Source organism: Balaenoptera borealis (genome assembly GCF_965194805.1).
Source record: "Balaenoptera borealis genome assembly, chromosome: 18".
NCBI lineage: Eukaryota > Metazoa > Chordata > Mammalia > Artiodactyla > Balaenopteridae > Balaenoptera > Balaenoptera borealis.
In genome coordinates this window covers 47,121,645-47,146,104 of record NC_138877.1, presented here as the reverse complement: position 1 = coordinate 47,146,104, position 24,460 = coordinate 47,121,645, and the positions used below count along the sequence as shown (strand labels likewise).

Sequence of the window (24,460 nt, the reverse complement as noted above, 5' to 3'; positions counted from 1 at the left end):
AAACTTATTTAACGCATGGTGGCCATGAAAATGCTCCCCTCAAATCTCCTGTTGCATGGAGTGTAATTGACTGATGGCTTCAGCTGCTGTTCTCTGAATCTACCAATAAATCTGAACAAATGTCACATTTCCCATGAGCATTCCTGAGAGACACAGTACTTCTTTGATAGGCAACTTTGGCTAGAGGACTCTCTATCAAGCTTGCCAAAACTGTTCAACTGAGCTACTAAAACCCACCCAGACTTCCTTCCTTCCCTCTCTCTTTCACAGGGGTGAGTCCTGCATTGTGGCCTGATGGCTCTTCCTCCTCATTTTCCCTCACTGGCATTTACCCTATTAAATCTCTTGTATCACTAATTTTACCTTGGCTTCTGGCTTTTAGAAGATCAGAGCTAACATGAACCAATTCCCTATTTTTGGACATTGAGTTTATTTCAAGGTTTTTGAATCCGTTTTTAATAAATAGCATTGCAATGAAATTTCTTGTAAGATCTGGCCATTATTAATTAATTCTGTAGGATATAATCTTAGAGGTGTAATTGTGGGTGGCACAGAAAGTAAAATTTTAGGACTTTTGAAAATATACTTGAAAAATTGCCCTCCAGAAGTTATTCCAATTTACATAACCAAAGCCAATTACTTTTTTCCTTTGGGTTGTTTATACTTTTTCTTGGTGACCTGTAAGTGAGTTTTGCATATTAAAGGCAATAAACTTAGTGAAATAAATTTAAATGTTAACAGTTATTGACATAAATAGTTCCAAGTTAAATAACCACATTAAGTGAATTCCACCTACTGTAATAAAACTTAAACCTCACCCCACATTCATGGGTACACACACAAATTCACAATATCTGGAAAATATTGTACATGGCATTATTAAATTGAGCAAAGCAAAGATTTGTCTTCCGGAAGAATTTCTATGGAGCCAATAATATTAAGAATTGCTGGTAAATCATCTTGGTGAGCAGCTAACAGAATCTGGCAGAGATAGCAGAGGAATTTTGTGTGGGCATGTGCATTAGTTTACTTTCCAAAATAATCCCATCTGGATGCATGAGAAATGTTCTATCTGTTTCAGCTCATTAGGAGACAAGGTTCAAGCAAACACGCTCATTGATTTAACATGCTGGATCCCCGAGAAATGAGTCACTCCTTGCAATTTTCTTCACCAAGTTTGGGATGGAAGATGACCCACATGCATTTTCTGAGTGGCCCATCAGTTTATAGCTTAGAAAACCATATTTTATTGGCTGTCTCTAAATTGGGCACCCAAAGCAATTTGACACTTGCGGAGTGGGAGAGAATGAATGGTCTCAAGCTTAACTCTTATTTTAATTGATTCTTTAACCATTGGGGTCAAAGAGACATTACTAATTTTAAGTAAAATAGTCCTGTACAAAGACATCTCATAGACCCCTTAGTTTATTATACTGAATCTCAACATAAAAATAGGCTTTAAAAATGTAGTTTAAGTATGTAGTTTAGAAGCTGTACCATTTTTCCCATGTAAACAATGTTTATTTCCTGTTCATTTCTATAGACCACTACTGACCAAGTCTTGGATTCCCAAGTGAATAATAAAAATCTTACTAAGCCTTTAACGGACTGTACAGGAGCTGTGAGGAGTTACAAAAAAGACACGATTCCCCACCCTTAGGGTTTCCCTGGCTAGTAAAAACAGAAATGAAAATGCCTGAAAACCATTTAGGTCCATTTAAAAGCTCCAAAGTATCAACTTACTTTTAAGGGGCAGTAATAGAGAAAGGGAGCTTAACATTTGCATTACTGACTTGAGCAGAACAAAAGAAATGAAACCGTGGGCTTATTAGAAGGACCAGTGAAAGATGTGGCCCTTCAGAATATTACATCTTCATTTTCTTGAAAAATGCTTGCTATTTTAATTTTTCAGCATATCTCTTGAAACAATAATCTATGATGATTAGTGTGTTAGTATTTTTAAAACAGGTCACTCCATTTGACTCTGACTTCTATACCTTAACAGTAAATAAGAAGGTATGTGGTTGTGCGTGTGTGTGTGTGTGTGTGTGTGTGTGTGATCATTTTAATTCTGTGGTGTATACTGTAGTTAGACTTCTTTTCAGCACTGGGATAATGACACTAATGGCTTTATTTGATTTTTTTTAATTTATTTATTTTTAAATTATTTATTTATTTTTGGCTGCGTTGGGTCTTCATCGCTGCACACGGACTTTCTCCAGTCGTGCCGAGCGGGGGCTCCTCTTCGTTGCGGTGTGTGGGCTTCTTTCTCAGTGCGGTGGCTTCTCCTGTTGCGGAGCATGGGCTCTAGGTGTGCAGGCTTCAGGAGCTGCAGCACGGGGGCTCAGTAGTTGTGGCACACGGACTTAGTTGCTCCGCAGCATGTGGGATCTTCCCGGACCAGGGATCAAACCCATGTCCCCTGCACTGGCAGGCGGATTCTTAACCACTGCGCCACCAGGGAACGTCCCTTAGCAACTTTTAAATCAATTGTATGAAATAAATCCGTAAGCAAAACCACCCGAAATAGCGTGAATAATGTAAAAGTTTATATTTTTATATAATCAACAAAACCACTTATACTGAGATTTTTTTTGGGACCAAGTGATTTAAAATAATGTTTTCTCTATTTAAATTACAATGACAGAAATGCATCTGTTTTTATCAAAGCCAAAGAAGTTGACTAACTGAGGACACATGCAGGGGGGCCCCAGCTGCCTGTTTGACAATTTTAATTGTCCCTCAAATTTGGATTGAATGAATTACTGTTCTCTTTCTGTCCTAAACTGTTAAATTGTTATTTTCAGCATGCAAAGTTAAAGACTGTCATATGTGTTCCAAAAATTAGTACATCTCAGAAGAAGGAAGAGTTCCTGCGTGTTATGGCTGAGTACTGGCCACCCAAAGATGCCCATGTCCTAATCCCCAGAGCTATGACTGTGTTATATGACATGTCAAAGGGGAATGAAACTTGCAGATGAAGTTAAAGCTGCTAATCTGTTGACCTTAAAATAATGAAACCATCCTGGATTGTCTGGGTGGGTCCAATGTAATCACAAGGGTCCTTAAATGGGGAAAAGGGAAGCGAAAGAGTCAGATCCAAAGAGAGGTCATCCTGAGAAAGACTCGATTGGCCATTGTTGGCTTTGATGATCGAAGGGGCCCATGAGCCAAAGAATGTGATTAGCTGAGAAAGGCAAAAAAATCGATCCTCCTCTAGGACTTCACGAAAAGAAAGCAGCCAAGCCCACACTTTGATTTCAGTCCAGTGAAAGCCCTATCAAACATCTGATCTCCGGAACCGTGAGATAATAAATTTGTATTGTTTTAAGCCACTAAATTTGAAGTCATTTGTTACAGGAAGATAATATACTATGTGGTCAGTCAGTCAGTCATTTTGGATTTTCAAAGGTCAAGGTGTGTGTATGTCTATGTGTGTATTATATGCATATATATGTATAATATATATACACATGCACATGCATTAGATTTTGTGTGTTATTAAATCTGAGTTTTTATTTATTTATTTATTTATTTTTGTTCCTAAACATACTTTTATTTTTTTTTTTTTTATCTTACGTTGGTTGATTTTATTTTATTTTATTTTATTTTTTTTTTCACACACACACACTGTATTTTATTTTTACAAGAGATAAATCGACTGACACCAAGCATTGTACATGGATGACCACAACAAAAGCAACAATGATTGCAATTACCAAACATGAAACACACTCATACTATGTCATAGTATTGACATTCAGTCCAGTAATCCTCCACTGTAACAGCTCCTTTACTTTGCAGTGAAAATTGTAAATCTGAGTTTTTAAACATGATGATAGGCTAAACTCTCTAAATTCAGATAAAGTTCTCATAGATGGTTCTATTTAGGGGAATATAACTCAGTAGTGATACAAAAGTACTTGGAAAATCCTAAATCTTAAAAAGTAACTCACTTCTATAAACTTTGCCGAGAGCTATATAACTAGAGACTCATCTCTGGGGAAAATAAAGTCTGATTCCTCCAGACTGAGGGTTCTAGGAAGGAAGCTACCAGAGGATATCCTCCATGAAAGGAACAAAGAAGACCTAGTATCCAGGAAGGAAAGGATGAAACACAAGAGGGACAGAAGGAAATCCTCAGGATTATAGTGAAGAGAGGTTCCTAGGCTGACAGGGGAGCACCAGAAGTGGGGAGGCTGGTCCATACTAGAGAGGTCAATCATCTCCAGGGGAGACGTCTTCCAAAAGTGAAACTCATAAAATAACAGACGCACTAAAGTCACACATTTGGGCTTGAATGAATAACAATGATTCATTCCATAGGAAACCAAACAGTAGTGCAGAAAAGGAACAGCAATTACATTATACTATAGAATTCAGCTGCCAATGTTTTCACAGTCTCAATAATGCAACCCTGAAGAATGAACTAACCAATGTTACAATATAACTATAGTAGGAGAATGGGGGACAGGAGATGGTTTGTGTGTTGGTTGATGTGGTGTGAAAGAGACCTAAGTCCTTATTTTCCAAAGTGTGAAGTCAAGAAGTAAAGCCTAAGTACATAAGTAATGTCTCTAACTTCAAAATGAAGAAGTAGTGAGATAAGTATGTTCTTTAGCCGTTTGGAGGTAAATACCAAAATAACCAGTTATGTGAGTTGAAAAGTGGTTTCCACTGAGGAAATGGAATAGAGCAGAGGGGCACTGAGCTGCTGTGCATCTCAACAAGCCTCATACAACTACACCATACTTTAAACTATGTGCATGTTTACCTTGTATTCAACATATAGCCGAAAACAAGATCAGTGAACAGTATGTTTTAATAGGAACCTACACCTCCCACCTCTGCTGAGCCCAAATCCTGGGTTGATGTTTTTATTGATACAAATTAGCCCTCAGGCCTAGTTATCCCAGTGAATTCACCATGGGATAAAGAGGTCTGAAGGTGAACATTTTGTAAAGAAAATCATTAAACACATCCCATCCACTTCCTCCCTCTGAGACTGACACCCATTGGAACATACACTCAAAAGTCAGATGGGAATCCACATAGCTTGTATGTTAAGTTGTAAGCCTGGACTGGAAAATAAGATTTGCCTTTTTTTTTAGAGAAGAGGCTTCTTTCAAATTTCCCAGAAATCTAGACTTAGAATCCCCTGTGGGGACAACCGTGAAGCAGCACATCCAAGTCTGCAGATGGGGTGCTCCCATCAGGTCCCAAAGCTCAGGTGGGCCGCCAACCTGCCCTTACGTAGTGGGCACTGGGCCCTGAGCCACGTGTGTCTTTCATGAGAGGGACGGGAGTAGTACAGTATGTGCCCACCTCCAGGGAGACTAGAAGTTCTTGCCTTAAGAGGTTATAATAAAGGGAACAGGAGAAAGGGGTCTTTCTAATTTAGAGAACTAGAGAGGGCCAGTAACTGCTATCAATCAGTCAACAGATAGTTATGGAGTTAATGCCCTACACCAGACATTGGATGCCAAGCTCACTACAGTTCTCGTGCTTTGCAAACTCTGACTTAGCAAAACTCACTGATTCCTAGCCCCCTACCAACTTACATCTTTTTCCATTCTCCGTCTCCCTGTTTCTTATCTTTGCTTTTGGGATGTTTCTCTCCTTTTCTTCCATTTTCAAATCAGGGTGCAATATCTATTTGATACATTTCTAAAAGCAACACAAAATTAAAATAACAGCCAAACATTGAAAATATAAGCTAGCAGCAAGAAAGCAAACAGGTGCATTTTATATTATGTTACAGCTTCATGGTATTGCACTATTTTGCAGCCAGCAACAAAGCAAACAGATAAAAATTTTCTCTGCTGGTCCTAAAATATCTTTTATGCCTTTTAGAATCTTTAAAATAGAAGAAAGATCCTTCTTAAGAAATCATTTCCTTCCCATAAATCAGAGACAAAATTATTTCATAAAATAAATCTTCTGCTTCCCTATCATTATGATATATTATATAAATCTGGAAGAAAAGAAAATGAAATGTTGCCTGCATCAAGGTGAGCTGCCTGAGGAAGCAGGAATAGCCCTCCATGTATCCTCCTTGGCTGATGCACATACACCACACTCTGGAAAATAGGCAGGTGCACTGGGAGAAACTGAAGGGGGCCAGAGTCTAGTTAGGCAAGAAATGAGATTCCAGAAGTAAAATATATAGAAAGCAAGAATAAGCAGCAAAAGTGAAAAGAACTCAAACACACTTCACTTTGAATTCTCCCCTAGGACACAGTAGTGCAGAGCTAAAGTAACCCAGTGCATTTGAAGCAGATTAAGGAAAACAGATTAAGGAAAGTGGCTACCACTTCTTGAGTGCCCACCATATACCAGATCCTATGAGATGTTGTCTTGAACCCTTAAGAGAACCTTGCTAGGCAGGCATTTCTATCCCCTTTCGCCAATGAAGACTGAGGCTCGAGCTGGTTAAACAACTTGTCCAAGGTCACCTTACTGTTACCTACCATAGCTGGGGTCCAAACCTTGACCCATCAGATAGATAGATCCAAAGCCATCCCTCTCTCCACCATTCCAAACTGCCTGTCAGTGTGTTAAATGGACATTCCAAAAATGTTTGTCAAACTAATGAATAAATGCAAGAAGTGGGTTCAGGAAAAAAGGACTCCAAAATATGAGATTACAAGCATTAGAAAGAGGATGTAAATATGCATGACTTGAGTAAGACGTTTGAGTTTTTTGAAGAATGTACATCTGGAAGTGAGATTTAGTTGATGGATAGAAAAAGAAAGAGGAGGTCTATGAGTAAAGAAAAGTTGTTGGAGAGAAACAACTATTTATTTTAAAGAATAAGGACCCTGGGGCAGTAATGGAAGCCATCATAGGAATGTTGAAGGCCAACAGAAAATAATATTAATAGGAATTTTGAAAGAAAAAACAATAACAATCATGGCAGCAAAAACATAGATTAATTGTTATGTCAATTCTACTTCTTATTTCAATGATGTTATGCTAGAGAATAAATGTGGCTACTAATTAACCCAAAACTATATAAGATTCTCATATTCATTGAACTTCATAAGAGCAAGCAATAGAATACATATTTCAGCGTCTTAAGTGAATTTAACAAATGATAGTGATACTTCTCTCTGGGGATATTAGGTACTAATAACATTGCTTATTCATGTAAGTGCCAAATGCTTTTTAAGTCTTAAGTTCTACTTAAATTAAGACTACCCATAAATTCTATGCTATGACACTAAGTTCTACAGGTTAATCATATATCTTAGGTTGTTTCCTTGTTACCAGTTGTACTTGTCTCTAGTTGGGTCTTTTTTTGCTTAAAAAAGGCCTGATCACTCTTACTAGATTCATTGCCTTCTTTAATTAACTGACTGTTAAATCTACTGCATTATCAATTCTACCATCTCCCCTGTGCCCAAAACCATCTTTGGCACTGCATTCCTTAAATAGAATAAGGGATTATTCACCAAAAATATGGTGTAGGAAAAATATGGGATTTCCATTCCCTTTCCAATAATTTGCCTTTTCTACTGAGTATCCTCTTCCTCTTCTATCACCCCTAACACCAGACCACCACAGTCATTATCACCTCAGTCATCATCACAGCCAAGTCCTCCACAAGTATATTCTTTGGCAATACTCATGACTGTGAGGCTTTAACATCACTCCAAGTATATACTGAGCCCTCAATAAAGCAGTCTGTCAAACATGGTCCCTGTCTTCCAGAAGGAGTTTAACTCTCTCCAGCCTTATTCTCCACTTCTTTTCTTCAAATTTCTTCCATTCAAACTGGCCTACTTGTCGTTCCCCTTCTGTAACTTGGCCCCATCTCCTTATATTTGTGTGGACTCTTCTACTGAAGGGGCTGTCCCTTCCCAAGTCATCAGGGTCAGTGCAAATGCCACAGCCTCCAAGAAACCTCTGTTCTCCTCTCTGTAATTTCTATCTCTTCTAAACCTCCTTACTGTACATCCTTACGGTTATTTATCAATCTATTATTCTAATATCTTGTCTTTCATACAGTAGAACTTGTTTGTTGATGGGATGGATGAATGAATGAATTTATAGTGTTGGTCTCAGTTTAGCTTGCAAGAGTTACACGTCTTTCTTCTCCACTGGGATGGGAACAGAGGTCTTGGTATGCATGTTTATGTCCTCCTGGCACCTTTTAGAGTAAATCCCACAAAATAGACACTCACTGCATATCTACTAATTCAAAATAAAGATAATATTCTGACAGAGACTAAGTGAGTGACTGCTGTGGAAAAGATAAAGTATGAGAGTATTGTTATAGCAGCAGCAGTGTTAAAGAATATGGAAATGCCTTTTAAGATCTAACTGACCAATTGCCCTGACCTTCCCACTTAACATGGTGTTCTAAACTCAACTAAGAAAAAGTAAAGCGTTCCCATAGTTATGGAGGGGAGATTAATGCATCTTGGTTCTGGGATGAGGAAGAGGTTATATCCCTTCACTCCTCATTTAGTGATGCTCTAAACTGGTCTGAGAGATGTGGCATAAGAACAGCTGTCTACAGAATTTGAGTGTTTTCCTTCAAAAAAAAAAAAAAAACTCTGATGAAAAAAATGCCAGTGTAGTAGGCAGATTGTTGAGAAAAGCTTGGTATAGGAATCTAGAAACGTGGCTTCTATTTCAGGCTCTGCCACAGACAGGATATGCCAGAAGTATGTAGTGAAACTTGTGAAGCAGTGTCCTTAAAGAGATATAGCATGCTACTCTCCTCTCCTTTTTTCATACTTGCTAGCAGGAATGCTTTTATGATGGCTGGAGCTAGAGCAGCCATCTTGGATCTTTCGGTGATCTTGGAAATGAAACATAAGAGCAAAACAGACAGAGCATAGATCCTACCTTGACTTTGATGTGAGAGAGAAGTAAATTTGACAGACAAATAAATTTCTATCTTGTTTGAACAAAAAAAAGAAAAAGAAAAGAAAGAAAAAGAAAAAGAACAGCTACCTAGATCCTTGTTCTCTCCTGTTCTCTGTGCCTTCCTGGGATCAATAGGCCGGCAAGGAGTAATGGAGAAGCAGTTGTCTGCCCTGGTAGGCACAAAGTGGTCAGTGCCTAATGGTCCCAGTGTCTTTAAATGGCCTTAACGTCTATGGAGTGGGAAGAAGTACATAGTGCCATGGAAAGAAATTGATCTGAAGAATCAGACCAATCTCAATTTGAATCCTGGATCCAATCCTTTCTAAAAGTCACTCCACTTCTTGGAATCTCAGCTTTCTCTTCTCAAAAAGAGAGGGGGAGAACATCTTCTACCTCATGAGACCATTAGAAGGATTTGAGGATAGACGGATAGAAAGACAGACGTTCCCTAGTATGGCACCTAGCATTTCAGAAAAAAAAGGCATAGTGCTTTCAACTTTGTTGGGAAACTTCATTGGAATGGATCCCGTATTTACCGAATTTAGAACCTAAAGTAATTTGAGATCTTAAACAAATACTGAGACGGGTGTAGATACATCAGAGGTCTGAGACTACCCAGGCAATTGTGTTAACATTAGGTAAATCAGAGATCAGGGCAGTAAATATTTATAGCAAATACAAGCAATGGAAAGCTCTACTGTGTCTTAGAGGTGAAGAGTGACTCATGTGTTGCTGCATGTTCAGGCAAATTGGAGTTGAGGAAGAAATCGCTTTTTTGTCTAGTTACTCAGCAAGGCTTTGGGAAAGAGGTGAGAATAGGGGAAGAAAGGGGCCTAGGTTAGCTAAGACTAGGTGGCATTTCCAGGAATAAGGATTAAAAGGGAATGAGGAGTTGATTATTAACTCATCTAAAAAGACAACTCGCAGGGACTATAAAGTCGAAAGAAAATAAGAAACACCTGAGTTTCTTTTCCTGCTGTGTGCTTGCACAATCTCATTCTATCATTTTCTCATTCATTCATTCATCTATTTGATGAGTTAACAGGTATTTAGTAGGGACTATGTGCTAGGAGATGAGTGCTGAGAATGAAATAGAGAGCGCTGTGGACCTCACAGTGCAGTGGGGTAAACAATCTCTTGAGTGTATAATTGTAAAAACATAGATATATGCTATAAGAAAACCCTCAGTTCAAGCCTGCGTATAATAAGGGATTTGGCTAGGTAATTATGTGTCTCTTCCATCTCCAAATCTATGTTTGTGAGTGATAAAACTCACTATGCCAATTTGCACTTTGCAATTTGGCAAAGGTCATCAAACACAGAACATTGCCCGTTTCCAACGTTCAGCACATCTGATGTCCCTGAAGGGCTGGCTATTATCTGTGCAGGCACTTGTATGTATACTTGCCTCCGCAGGCCTGCAGACCTAATCACACGCACACATGCCTGGGAGTGGCACAAAGCACTCAGGGAAAAGTGGACATTAGAAAATTATCTTGGGAAATTATCATGGGATTAAGGTCATGCATTAAGGTCAAAATGCAAATAACTGCATCGAGTATTTGCCTGTTTTTATAACAATACTAAGATTGTATAAAATGTAGTCCTTTAGGGACTACATTTTTAATCTTTTTCTGTCCAGTGGTTTTCCTTTAACTCTATGAAATAGATTTTCATATGTTTTAAACGTAAAAACCATGAGTTCCTGTGATTTTTTTTAAAAAATCTCAAGTAACTCAAAGCTGTTTAAATGCTAAAACTACAAGTGTCTCTCCCTTCTTGGTTTTGAGTCACTCATCTCAGATGTATTAGTCACATTCCTTAAGGCTGAACCTCATTTTATTAATTTCTAAAAACTTCTCTTTATGTAAGGGTGTTTGGAATTCTACAAGAGCCTTAGAACAAGATCAGTCTATTCTTAACGTAACAAATTATACGGTTTCTATGTGAACATTACCCTTCTTCATTCAGAGTCAGAGAGCATGAGAGTTGAGATGACTCATGGTTTCCCGACACTGGTGGAACTAGTTTACTTCTACAGACCCTTAAATACTGTCAGAGATGAACTCAATTCTTCCCAAGTGCAAGCAACTTTTGGAAGATCACATTCTAGATAAGCAATATATCATTAATATTATACAACCTCAGTAGAAGTTTAGCAATAGAATTATATCAGTCAAAATCAGAAAAGGAGCTGAGAAAGCCATTTTGCTAACCCCCAGTGTTGTCCTCAGACAAGTCAATATTTAAATTTCTTACATGGACGTTTATACATCAAAGCAGCTTGGTGATGTTCATTTTGGTGAGATATATCAACACCTTGATGTTACAAGCGAACATGTAGAGACATATTTCAAATCACAAAGGAAGTCACAGATAGATGCACCAAAAGCATGCCAATACTCAGACCTCCTGTAAAGCTCAGGAAGCCAGGCTGCATTTCTCTACTTTACTGAATCATTGTCACTTTTCTCAGCACTTTCAAATTCTAAACTATCCTCTGTGTTCTTCTATTTTTAAAAGACCCTAGGTGTCAGAACCATGATCCAACATATCTCAATATTTGCATATGTAAAAGTAGAATGAGTACATAGGGTGATAGGAAGAAAATATAGTTTATAGGCCAATAAAACTGTGTTAGGACTGCGCTATGTCTATTTCTTAACTTTCCTCCACCCAAATTTCTTCATCTGTTTTTAAAAAAGATAATGAGGTCTATATCACAGGGATTTAAGAAGATTAAAAAGATAATACATTTAACGTGTTACTCCACAGATGTTAGTTACCATCCTCTTCCCTTCTTAAAAACTTAATGGTGTTTTTCTCCACAAAGAAGATTGAATAAGAATATACTTAACATTTTTGCCAGAAATTAGGATGAACATATACACACTACTATATATAAAATAGATAACCAACAAGGACCTACCATATAGCACAGGGAACTATGCTCAATATTTTGTAATAACCTTTATGGGAAAAGAATCTGAAAAAGAATATCACTTTGCTGTACACCTGAAGCTAACACAACATTGGAAATCAACTATACTTCAATTTTTTTTAAAATTAGAAAAAAAACCATTTTTTCCTAGAAAATCAAAAGAAAAGATAATTTTCCAAAGAAAATAATCACCAAATTACTAATGAAGTGTCTAGATCAAAGACCACCTGTTAGTATGGAGGTTACCATACCAAATTCATCAAACTAAACTTGGAATTCACCCTATAGCAAATACCCCCAACACTGCCCCTGGTGGAGACAATCCAGATTCTGTTGCAAGTTCATGGCTTCTGGCCATTGAAGCTAAGAGGACAGGTCATGGTGACAGGATGAGCTTTCTCCCACAGTCACCTCTAGCTCGCGGCATCCTCCCCAACCTCCTAGGCTTAGGCAGGATGGAGGCAAAGTCCAGGACTTAGTAACAGTGACAGTGGTGTCATCTTCTTCAAATCCTTTCTGAAAGGAGGGAGTGTGTAAACGTAGAAATAAACAAATTGAAGAACTGGGAGGCAACCATAGAGTATTAGGAAAAGTGGAAAGAGTGTGGGTTTTAGAGTCAGATATGCTCTCTGCCACTTCTTAGCTCTGTGCTCTCCAGTGAGATTTTGAGCTTCCAGATCCTCAGTTTCCTCATTGTCATATGGAGCAATAATATCTGCTAAAGATGGTTATTCTTTAGCAGGATGAAAAAATATAGTGTATATAAAAATGACTTGGCCAGGTTTCCAGAACCTGGGCTACTCTATAGAAATCAGTGTTCTTCCAATGTGCAGAGATACACCAACCTCAAAAGAGGATTTGCTCAGACAAGTAAGTCAGAAAGAGAAAGAAAAATATCATAGGTTATCGCTTATATGTAGAATCTTAAAAAATGATACAAATGAACTTATTTACAAAACAGAAATAGACTCACAGACATAAAAAACAAACTTATGGTTACCAAAGGGGGAAGGGAGGTGGGGACTTTGGGACTGACAGATACACACTACTATAAATAAACTAGATAAACAACAAGGTCCTAATGTATAGCACAGGGAACTATATTCAATATGTTATAATAACCTATAATAGGAAAGAATCTGAAAAGAAGATATAGATATATATAGATATGTATATTTCTCTATATGTATATCTGAATCACTTGCTGTACACCTGAAACTAACACAACATTGTAAATCAACTATACTTCAATTAAAAATAAAAAAGATTTGCTGTATTTGAAAAAGTACAAGGGGAAGATAGAAATTTAAAGGTTTCATACAACAAAATTATTAAAGAACCAGTAGTAGTAGTAATAAGTTGAAAAAATGGTCAAGGAGTTAACTCACCAGCCTAAGACTGATTCAGATTTAGAAAGTGCAGGAAATATGATATTTTCAATAATGCCATGAAGAAAGAGGATATGAGACTTAAGGAAAGGTAAAGAACTTCATCCTTTAATAAACTGATTTAGATTTCACAGTAAGCAATCCAAGACAAAGTACAGAAAATTGGAAGATTCATGTATTCAGTTAGCCCTTTAATACCAGCAATTACCTAGTTAAAATTCTTTAAAATAACATTTATAGTGTTTTTTTTCTGATAATAAGTAGGAAAAAACCTCACTTTTGAAAATTTATGTAAAGAAGAGTATAAACAAGAAAATGAAAAACATCAAATGCATCTAGAGATATATGATTCATTGGTCCACTTGTTTATTTACTCAACAAATAAGCCAGACACCAGTCTAAGTAATGGAGATCCAATAGTGAGCAAAAAAAAGTCACCATGTCTCAGAGGGCTTCCATTCTACTCGGGAGAAAGAGGGTGAACAAGGAAAGTATAAATAAAGCATTCGGTGGTAAGTGATATTCTAAAAGATTGTCTAAGGAGGTAGGGGCGAGGAAATATTAAGGCTGGGGTGTCTTTTAACATGAGTGATCACATGGGGAGATGACATGTAGGCAAAGCCCTAAGGAAGTGATGGCATCAGCCACGTAGAGCATTCCAGGTGGGGTCAGAGGAGGTGGAAAGGCCCAGAGGAAAGGGAGGGTGTTTGGTGGGTATTAAGAACACAAGGAGCTAGTGTGGCTGAAACCATAAGTTTGAGAAAAGTGGTAGAGAATGAATTCAGAGAGAGAGCAGAAATGCCCATCAGGAAGGCCTTTACAGGTCAATACATAGACCTGGCTTTTATTCTGAAGTCTTTGGGCAGAGGAGTGACAAGATCGGACATATTTTAAAGGCTCACTCTGGCTGTTATATGGAGAAAAGAGAATGGAGGTCAGAAGGGCTGGTACAAGGACCTCAGTGAAGAGACCTCTGCAGTGATCCAGCCAGGGGGCCTGAGCCAGAGAAGAAGCTGGTGATGGTGCAAAGTGATCAGATTCCAGATAGCCTGAAAGGACAGGTGAATGGATTTCCTGTTGGATTGGTTGTGGGTATAAGAGAAAAAGAGAAAGAAGTTGAGGAAAGATCCCAGATATTTGACCTGAATAATTGGAGGATGGAATTTCCCTTTACTGAGATGAGGAAGACTAGAAGAGGAGCAGATTCAGGGATTCATGTCCTGAGAATAAAAACATTTGGTTATAGACAGGTCAAGTTTCAGATACCTATTGAGCACTCATGTGGAGATGTCTGAAAGATATCACTGATAACGTATAATGATATATACGTTAATGAGGTGAGATCATATACCCTATTCAGTTCTGTAATATCGTAGGAGTACTTTTCCTAACTTTCAGTGTTCTTTGAGAATATTATTTTTAAACTTCATTGGTAGAGTGGAATATTCATTCATCTATTTTCACACATTCATTTCACATTTATTATTATTATATGTAATGCTTTGATAAAAATCCTTGTCAACCTCACTATTTCCATAGCAGACTCTTTGACTCTTATAGAGTCAGAGAGTGTGAAAACTTTTAAAACTCTTGACACATATTAAGTTACATTCCCAAAAGTTTATGCCAATTTACACTCTCACTCTTAGGTCTAAACCTGCTTATTTGACTGTACTTTTGACCAAATAGGAGATTATCATTTCCAAGTTTTTCTAATTCTATAGTAAAAATTATCTATCAGCGTTTAACTTACATTTATCTGATGTTTAGTGAATATGAACATTTCTTCATAAGTTTATATACCTTTTGAATTTTTCTTTTGTAAATTATACATTCATATCCTTTGAATTGATCACTCTTGAAGTTAACAGTTAACACTGAAATAATGATGACTAATAATAGTAGTAGCTAACACAAATTGTATGTGCCAAAACGTGCGCTAAACAACTGATGTGTATTAATCTTCATGACCGTATTATTAATACTATGTTTACAGATGAGAACATTTAGAATTTAAGTTTAGGATTTAAGCCTTGAGTTCCAGAGCTAGTCAGTGCTTGAGCTGAAATTTCAACTCCCACCCCTGCCGACTCCAGAACCCACCAAAAGTAATCATATTTAGTAATTTGAGAAGAGAACAAGCTCAGAGCCCATAGAAAAATGTGAAAGGTAAGATCTGGATTTACTCTGGTAAGAATTTACCAGGACAGATAAATGCAGTGCAGAAATGTTATTTTAGCAATTCAACTACTCTACTTAATTGAGTATCTGTTAGGGGCAAAGGTTCACAAAAGATGCTGGGGAAATGCAAAGGAGTGCTTGACAAGCTCATTTCTAGAATGGTAACACTAAGCCTGTCATCCCAAATAGGGCTGACCTATTTTCAGATGGAAAGTTCTCCTGGTTTTGAATTTACCTGAATTATATATAATCTTTAATTTCTACATTTTAAAAAGAAATGTTAGAAGGGAAATATCGGGTGCTTAAAAAGATGCTTTGAGGGGATAATTTATTTTCCTTATAGTAGATGTCCTCAAGAAAGGAAAAAAATTACTTAGAACTAGACTTAATTTTTTTCCTAATGTCATAAAATATTTTTAGAGGACAGTGAGGTCCCTTCCCTCCTTTCACAACCAGCCTCTGACTTCCTTGTTTGTAACTTCATAGGCAGATTTTTATTCCCCCCAAATGCATAGTGAACCATGATCCCGCCCAGGACAGCTTCAGCTTCATTAGGATGAATTCCTAATGCAACTCTTGCATTTCAGGATCAAAGTTTCACTCTAAGTAAGTAGGTGGTTGTGCCTGTGGCAGTGAATCAGGGACAACTTCTCAATAAGGAAGAATAGACTGAGGGATTAGGAAAGATCCCTGAAGGTTGTACAAGGTCTTTGCCAAAACCCTGGGAAGACTCCATTGTCTCCAGGCCATGAGCAACGAGGTAGAGCCAAGACAAGTAGCTCTCAGAGTGAAAACAAACCAGAAAACTACAACCCTGAAAACGTACATGGCTTATAAAATTAACTAATATAATGTTAACATATTCCTGTACTGATCATCAAAACCTTTAGGAGACATGGATATAGTCCTTGAAAAGTTAAAAGTGATAAGGACAAAGGCAGGCCTGAAGTAAAGCAGAAACTTGGTTACAGCCCTGAAGGCACGTCAGGAGTGTCCTTGAGAGATCCCACTTTGTGCTTGGGAAGAAAATGGACATGAATGGTGTCATATGCTTTAAGGCCTGCTGGGCTCATGCCTCCTCCAATTTTCAAAAGAATATGTGTTTTTAAGAGACAAGTGGATCTCAATAAAGCTGTTAAGGAAAAAAAAAGCCTTCTGAGAACTCTTCTATTCAACTATAAATTTATGGAAGTTAAATAATAATCATTATTATAAAAATAGTTACCATTTGATAAACCTTACTATGTACCAGGCATCATGCTAAACATTTCACGTGGGTTATCTTCTTTAATATTCATTCATAACACTTTGAGGTAAAAACTATTCTTATCTCCATTTCACAGGATAGACATCAAGTAATGTGCTCCAAATGACAGAGCTAGTAAATGGTAGAGTTGAGATGCAAACCCAGATCTGCCTCCTAGCAAAGAGCAAGTGCTCAATCATTATGCTGACTTTCTCCTCTGAATGAGGGAAGAATAGTTTTGCTATAATTATATTTTATAGTAAACTATAGTATGTGCTATAGATATTTTAATATATACCTGTTTCCTCACTCCTGTCCTGCCTCATTTTATTAGTCATATTTTCTCCTGGCCTCAGTTTTCTTATTTATTAATCTATTTGCTTCTATTTAATAGTTCTTTTAAATCCTAAAGAGAGAGCATAGACAAATAAATGAAATAAACAATATACACATATGTAAACATATACATACTGTGCTTTAAAGTTGAAAGATTTAACAAACTCAAAAAAAAAAAAAGACCAAATACATTCATTGCCAAGTGCAAAACTAGCTGTGAAGCAAAATGCCTTGAGTACTTAATAACGTATTCTAAATTTCGATATTGAGCAAAGATAGGTAGTAAAGCATATAGCATACCTAAAATTGTATTACCAGTAACTTTTATTACCACAGTAGAATCGATTCCTCCATTTTGAAATTCTGAAGGCATTAACTAGGGCAACCTCTGTGAAAGCTCTTCAGTCAGGAAAAATGATTAAGACCTTTACTATACATCTATTCACATGCACCCCTGAGAGCAGAGTGCCCACTCACCATGATTAGTTAGTGGGTCAGCCTGAATCATCAGAAAGAATGCACCTGACTGAATCACCAATTTTATTTCCTGTAGCACCTGGTTTTCCTTGGACCACTGCCATTCACAAACCTCCCCAGCCAAGGTCTGTTTAGCTTATGAACCCTGATAAGGACACGACCAGAAGTAGTGTGGTAGTGCGATTCACTAGAGTACTGGTCCAAGAGTCAGGAAATCCATTGCTATCTGAAACCAACACATGAATGTCTATACAGTTTTATGATGTATGGCGACAGACGTTCCCAGTCATCTAGACAAGGTCATTCTATTGAATCACTGGAAAGCACGCAGGGAAACTGCTAATACATGTCCAAGTAAATACTGGGGCTGTTATATTTCAAAATGACTGAGGGACAAAGTGTCTGATAGATGTGCCCCCTGAACTTGTGAGTCATCCATCATACCAGCGTTCTGGCAAGAGAAGGCTCCTATACTTGCTGGACAGCCCAAGAGCCTCTCAGAGCCTCCTTTTCCCAAGTCTTGACCCAGTCTCCTCACTTCCACCCTCTAGGACTAGTGAGGGAGCTCTCATCTGTAAAAGCCTAAGAAGAATAGTCACTTGAATGAAATTTTTTTATGGTATCTATTCTTTTTCAGATTCTTTTCCATTATAGGTTATTAAAAGATATTGAATATAGTTCCCTGTGCTATACAGTAGGAACTTGTTGTTTATCTATTTTATATATAGTGGTGTGTATCTGTTAATCCCAAATTCCTAATTTGTCTCTCCCCTCCTGTCCCCTTTGGTAGCCGTAAGTTTGTTTTCTATGTCTGTGAGTCTATTTCTGTTTTGTAAACAAGTTCATTTGTATCACTTTTTTAAGATTCCACATATAAGTAATATGATATGATACTTGTCTTTCTGTGTCTGACTTACATGAATGAAAATATTTTTCAATCGTATTTTTGTTTCAGCTTGAGGAAGGCAAGTAATGAGAGAGAGAGAGAGAGAAATTGCTAAAACCACTACCTGTTTGCATTTACCTTAGTGAATACACCATGAGACCTATAGATTCAGATCACTAATATCAGCATGCCAACAGGCCAGCCATTTCTCTTGAGTAGATTTACATTAATTCAGTTCTTACAGACTGTTCCATAAATCATTTACAATGAAAAATTTAACTGTTGTGAAAATCGGACATTGAGCTGGCAGATCAATACGCTTTCTCCAGTAGTCAAGCCATGTGCGAAGCCGAATCCTCTGAAGGGTGCTACTGGGCTTGCATGGAATCAGACCACGAGGACTGAGAGAATCTTAAGTTGCAGGAAACAGCCAAGAGAGCAGAGTCTTGCCAAGTCTCCCTTGATCATTTGGCTTCTGTGACTTGGCCATTTCTAAACTTCTATGAGCCTTGTTCTCTTCACAGAGCTTTCCTCCAAGACAGGAAAGAAAGCAAATGTTTCATGTTTCCACGTTCTGAGTTATAAAGTTACAATCACACTCTAGTTCTCCTTTCTGATATTTCTTAGTTTGCCTTGATCAAAGCGTCAGTGGTTCCCAAACTCTCCGTTCACCTTGTATAGGTGGCTAATCACATCTACTGGGTAAGAATTTTCCAATTTTAAAGTTAAGAAAAGTTAACAAATAAAATAAATTTTATTTCTAAAGTTTCGAGAAACCTCTCACCATCACCCCAGATATTAATATCAGTTTTTAATTTCAATCTAAAACCTACCATCAGAAAACTGCCCCAAAATAACTGACTAAATTGTCCACCTCAGACAAATTTATCTAAAATATTGTATTTATTATAAAATGAATTATTTTTTACACACATACACACACGTCACAAATTTCCACACAAATGGAAAGGGATGATTATGTCTTTTGCTACTCAAATTGACTGATCGGTAAGGCTAAAAAACAAAAATGAGTGTCTGACCAGGATCTTCCAAGCTGTTCACAAGGGTTTGGCTATGACATTGTAACTCTGCTTCAAAAGAGATTTCCAGAATCTTTGCTCAGGAATAGCAACTGCAGTGCTAAAATGGGCCATGCCTGATTGTTCTGTCTGCTTCTCTTCCTGCTTTGTGGATGAATCTTATTTATGCAATCATGGCATTTAAGTACTTGATGAGACCTAAAGAAATTCCAGTTAAGCCTCTGCTTCAACCCAACACCACATCAGATTACCCAGGGCTTACCTCTTCAATTCTTAAAGATTTTCTGAAGCAAAGACCCACAATTTCCCTCCCTGTAAGTTCGAGAGTTTAATCAAGAAGTTCTTTCTTATGTGTAAACATAAGCTTTCTTGTGGCAGCTTAAGCCCATTTCTATTTCTGATCTCTATTGAAATAGAGAACAAATACTTTGTTCTTTAATAAATAACATTCCGTAGATTTGAAAACACTTAAGTTATCCCTAATTGCTTTTCCCCCTAGATTAAATTCCCCACAGTCCTTTAATTTTTCTTCATCTCTTCAATTTCCCAAGATTTTAACTACATTTGTTTTTCCCTGAGTGCTTAACAAATTTTGTAAATCCCATGTAAAGTATAGAGATCCTACCATACTTAAATGTTGTAATAAATCTCCAGTAACTTCCCCAAATAAATATTTTATCCCATATCACATATCATTAAATTGTGGCCATACCTTCTAATACGTTGATTTAGGGAGAAAAAGAAAGTGTATGCTCCTGCCCTTCCTATGGCTCTGTCTCTTGTTCATCTTCGTTTTGGGGGTTATTGATGCTCAGAGCTTTTCTCTAATAGTTCCCCCTACCTTTAGCCTATTTACCTTTCTCAGTTAGGAATCATCAGTCAACTCAAAGCGCTATGTCCCACCCTTCAACCTAAATTCCAAATTCTTCCAATGAGTCTGAAGTTATTGCCTCAACAGTTGCTACTAATTCAATTCTATAATAAACCCCAAATCTTTTCTTTATTATCTCTGTGAACATTCCCATGAGCAGCTTCAACATAGTGAACAGATTATTATTACTACTGTAGGCCTCATATCAGGAGTTGAATAGTGATTTTAACAGTCAGGTTTACCTCCTATACTGTTGGTGGGCATGTAAATTGGTGCAGCTACTATATAATAGTATAGCGGTTCCTAAAAAAAACTAAAAATAGACTTACCATATGATCCAGCAATCCCACTCCTGGGCATACATCCAGAAAAGATGAAAACTCTAATTTGAAAAGATACATGCACCACAATGTTCATTGCAGCACTATTTATAATAGCCAAGACATCGAAGCAACCTAAATGTCCATCGACAGATGAATGGATAAAGAAGATGTGGTATAAAATGAACAAGTGAGCATAGAGATTGTAAATTGGAAGAAACAGAACATGATGAATTTTCTGGTGAAGCTACTTTAGTGGAAATTTTTTGACTGCAGAGAGATTTGAGAGCTGCTCAGATCAATTTTGAAGAAACAAAGACGCAGGCAGTATTGCAAGTTCTGGAATTTATTGTAAAATGAGATTTTTGTAACTATCTGCAAAACTTATCTTTATGTTTAGGGTTTTTCCTATATGTATATCTGTGGCTTTATTCAAAAAATATTTTTGAAATTAATATGAAGAGTTTTTGGTCAGCTATGAACAAGTGTAGCAACAAGGCTGCACTGTCTATGAATGTGAATATGGGAAAAAAAACAGTTTTGAAGATGTCATTTTCTAATTTGTAGAAGTTAAGACCTGTTACTGTTTTTATTCCTTACTGTAACAGACCAATATGTAGATTTATGTTTCATTTCCATTTACAATATTACTCCATTATTAATTTTCCTTTTTGGTATGATAATACTTATTTGTTTTTAATTAATACATTTATTTTTATGGGAACAATTATGACAAAGTTAATAAAAAGGAATTTTCAATGTAAAAAAAAAGATGTGGTATATATATATGCAATGGCATATTACTCAGCCATAAAAAGAATGAAATATTGCCATTTGCAGCCACACAAATGGACCTAGAGATTATCATATTAAATGAGGTCAGACACAGAAAGATAGATATCATATGATATTGCTTATATGTGGAATCTAAAAAAGTGATACAAATGAACTTATTTACAAAACAGAAATAGACTCACAGACATAGAAAACAAACTTACGGTTACCAAAGGGGAAGGGGGTGGATAAATTAGGAGCTTGGGATTAACAGATACACACTACTATATATAAAATAGATAAACAACAAGGTCCTACTGCATAGCACAGGGAACTGCATTCAATATCTTGTACTAATGTACAATGGAAAAGAACCTGGAAAAGAATATATATACATATACACTAAAAAATGTCAAGGACCTGCAAGAGACCCTCAATATTCTGAGAGTGAAGCTGATGAAATGAGAATTCAAAAGGATCAGGAGCTGGAAGAGTACAAAAGAAACTCTTCTAAGTCTTGGAAGCAAATTGGGCTTGATTATTGAACCTAATTCAACTATAGTGTATTTATTTCTTCTTTTCCCAATACAAGTAAGATTATTTTATTAATTATTATAGTAACAAGCGAGGAAAGTTTAGATGTGTAATTTGTTAAAGGAAAAGTGGAATTTCTTGTATTAGTGCAACTCCCTGGATACTTTTAAGTCTCTTAAAAGGGAAAAAATTGTGTAATTACATGTAATATTTTTGAAAACATAAAAAGAATCTTGCAGGGAAAAAAAATATATGTACATAACTGAATCACTTTGCTGTACACCTGAAATTAACACAACATTGTAAATCAACTGTACTTCAATAAAAATAAATAAATTTTAAAAAGAAAAAGAAAAAAAATCAGGTTCTTATAGAACCTTGAAATGAGAAATTTGTAAGCAACAGCAAGGAGATGCTTAGAAATGACAAAATTACAAGGAAAAGAATAAGAGAAGTGCTCCATGATCATCATCATCTGAGAGAATTATTGTTACTTTTCATGAAAATTCTTATGGCAAAAACTGGACAAGGCTAAGGAATTGGGGAATGATTACGAATGCAAAATAAGAATGAAAAAGATATGAGGGAAAAGGCTAAATTCGATTTAATTCAAACAGCAAATCATCATCAGTAAAGAAGAACCCAAACACATGTCCTTACTTCTTGAGGATGCCTTTCCAGCCTGCAGTCACATATTGAGAAGCTATACAGCTTAGTGCATCAGAGCTTGGGTATCGGGGGTCAGTCAGTCTGTGTTCAACACCTGACTCTGCCTCTTGAAGAAGTCTGAGACAAATGTGTGTAAACTTCAGCTTCCTCATCCATTCTTTTCCTTTCTAAAATCTATCTCACAGATACTTACTAAACCCCAAGCATTTCTGTAAGTTCTTTACAAACATTGATTTGTTTAATCCCCCTAACAACCCAGTGAGGTAGAAGCTATTCCAAACCCTGTTTTACACATGAGGAAATGGAGACCCAGGGAGATTAAGTTGCCCAAAGTCACACACCCAGAAAATGGCAGATTCAGCCTCTGAGCCCGAGTGGCCTGGATTCAGGTCTGCGGTTAACTACTACTGCTAGTGTTGTCAACAGAATTACTAAAAATGACTTTCAGTTGCCGGGCAAATAATAAATACCTAACAAATGATAAGGTTTGTATGTTTGGGTGTGTGCACAGTGGTGGAAGTGGTAATTGAGTCCTTAATGTTGTGTATTAGCTTGACTTCCAAGGGTGTGGTAGGAAGTGGCATCTCTGATCAGTAGGTGGCGCTCTTTCCTCTGATTATATTTTTACCCCCATAACCCCAACCACCTCCCCTACCATCATGTTGTGAGGTCCTTGAGTAAAGCCAGATGTGTCAAATATTAAACTGAGACTTCATCCATGCTCCTTTTATCAAAAATCTATGATAATATTAAACACGTCTGTATTTTATCAAACTGCATTTGTAAAGAATCTATAGATAGTCTAATAATGCTCATTTTGGTGCCTCTATTCAGGTAAATAAAGTTAATTATATTTGTTAAATGAAGAAGATTTTTTGAGAATAACAGATAAAATGTATGTGCCATGAATATGAGCTATCAAAATATTCAGCTTACATAGTCTTAATACTCTATATTTCATTCAGTCCAAATTGTGTTCATATAGATTTACAACAACTCTGAGTAAGGCAGTTTTAGAATAATTATACCCATTTAGCAGATTAGAATAGTGAGTCCAGAGACATCAGATGAAGTTATATGAAACGGGAAAGATTATTATTGGGACATAGGATTTGGGGATCTTTTTCTAGTGCTTTCTCCACTATAACGTGTTGACTATCACTGACGTTTTGCTAGAAACCATCGTTTCCTTTCCTTCTTTCCTCCTGTGCTATATTGAAACCCTGTGTAGCTATGACAAGAGGCAGTATCACTCAGTGATAAAGAACACTAGATTTGAATTCTGTTTCTACCACTTATCGGCTATGTGAGCTTACCCTCTCTGTGTTTTGGTTTTGTTAAATTCAGATACTGATTTGATCCACCTCATTGAATTGTTGAGGGCGGTAAACAACATGATCCAGGAAAAGCATTTAGAGCAGCTCCTGGCCCTTTGAGAGCGCGCAACAATCGTTAAACATCCCTATAAGCTGTTTTCTTCCCTTCCTCTTTTTCTTGCTCTCTTCGCCCACCAAACATTTATGGAGTACCTGCGTGGAACCAGGTATCTACTGAGGGAGACACCAGAAATATGAGACCCCAAATTGTAAGCGAGGCTTTCAGTTCCCAGCTATGCTGCTATCCATAGAAGAGACCCAGCACAGCCATCAGGGAACTCAGTGAGCAGAGATCTACTGTCACTGATGTGTTTGTGTTTTATCTTCCCCATTCATTCATTCAACCAATGTTTATTGTGCATACACTCTGTTCAGTGCACAGTGCTAAGTGCTGAGGAGATTAAAAATAAAGGCGAAACAGAGGTGGATTTTACCCCCAAACAATAAAACTTAATTCAGAAAACAGGAAAACAAATAAATGATGGAGGGTGGAGAATACATGCCACGATGGCCAAAATTCTTCTGTGCAGCAGTTCATTCATGC

The 24,460-nt window shown here is 37.1% G+C and overlaps 1 long non-coding RNA gene across 1 annotated transcript in view; it reads left to right on the top strand.

Annotated features, from left to right (window-relative positions):
- Positions 1 to 3,590: 3,590 nt before the first annotated feature.
- Positions 3,591 to 24,460, top strand: part of LOC309615937 — a 189,065-nt gene continuing 168,195 nt past the window's right edge. Inside the window, exon 1 of the long non-coding RNA XR_014237154.1 lies at positions 3,591 to 3,812. This is a non-coding gene — a long non-coding RNA (uncharacterized lncRNA). The remainder of the gene's footprint in view (positions 3,813 to 24,460) is intronic.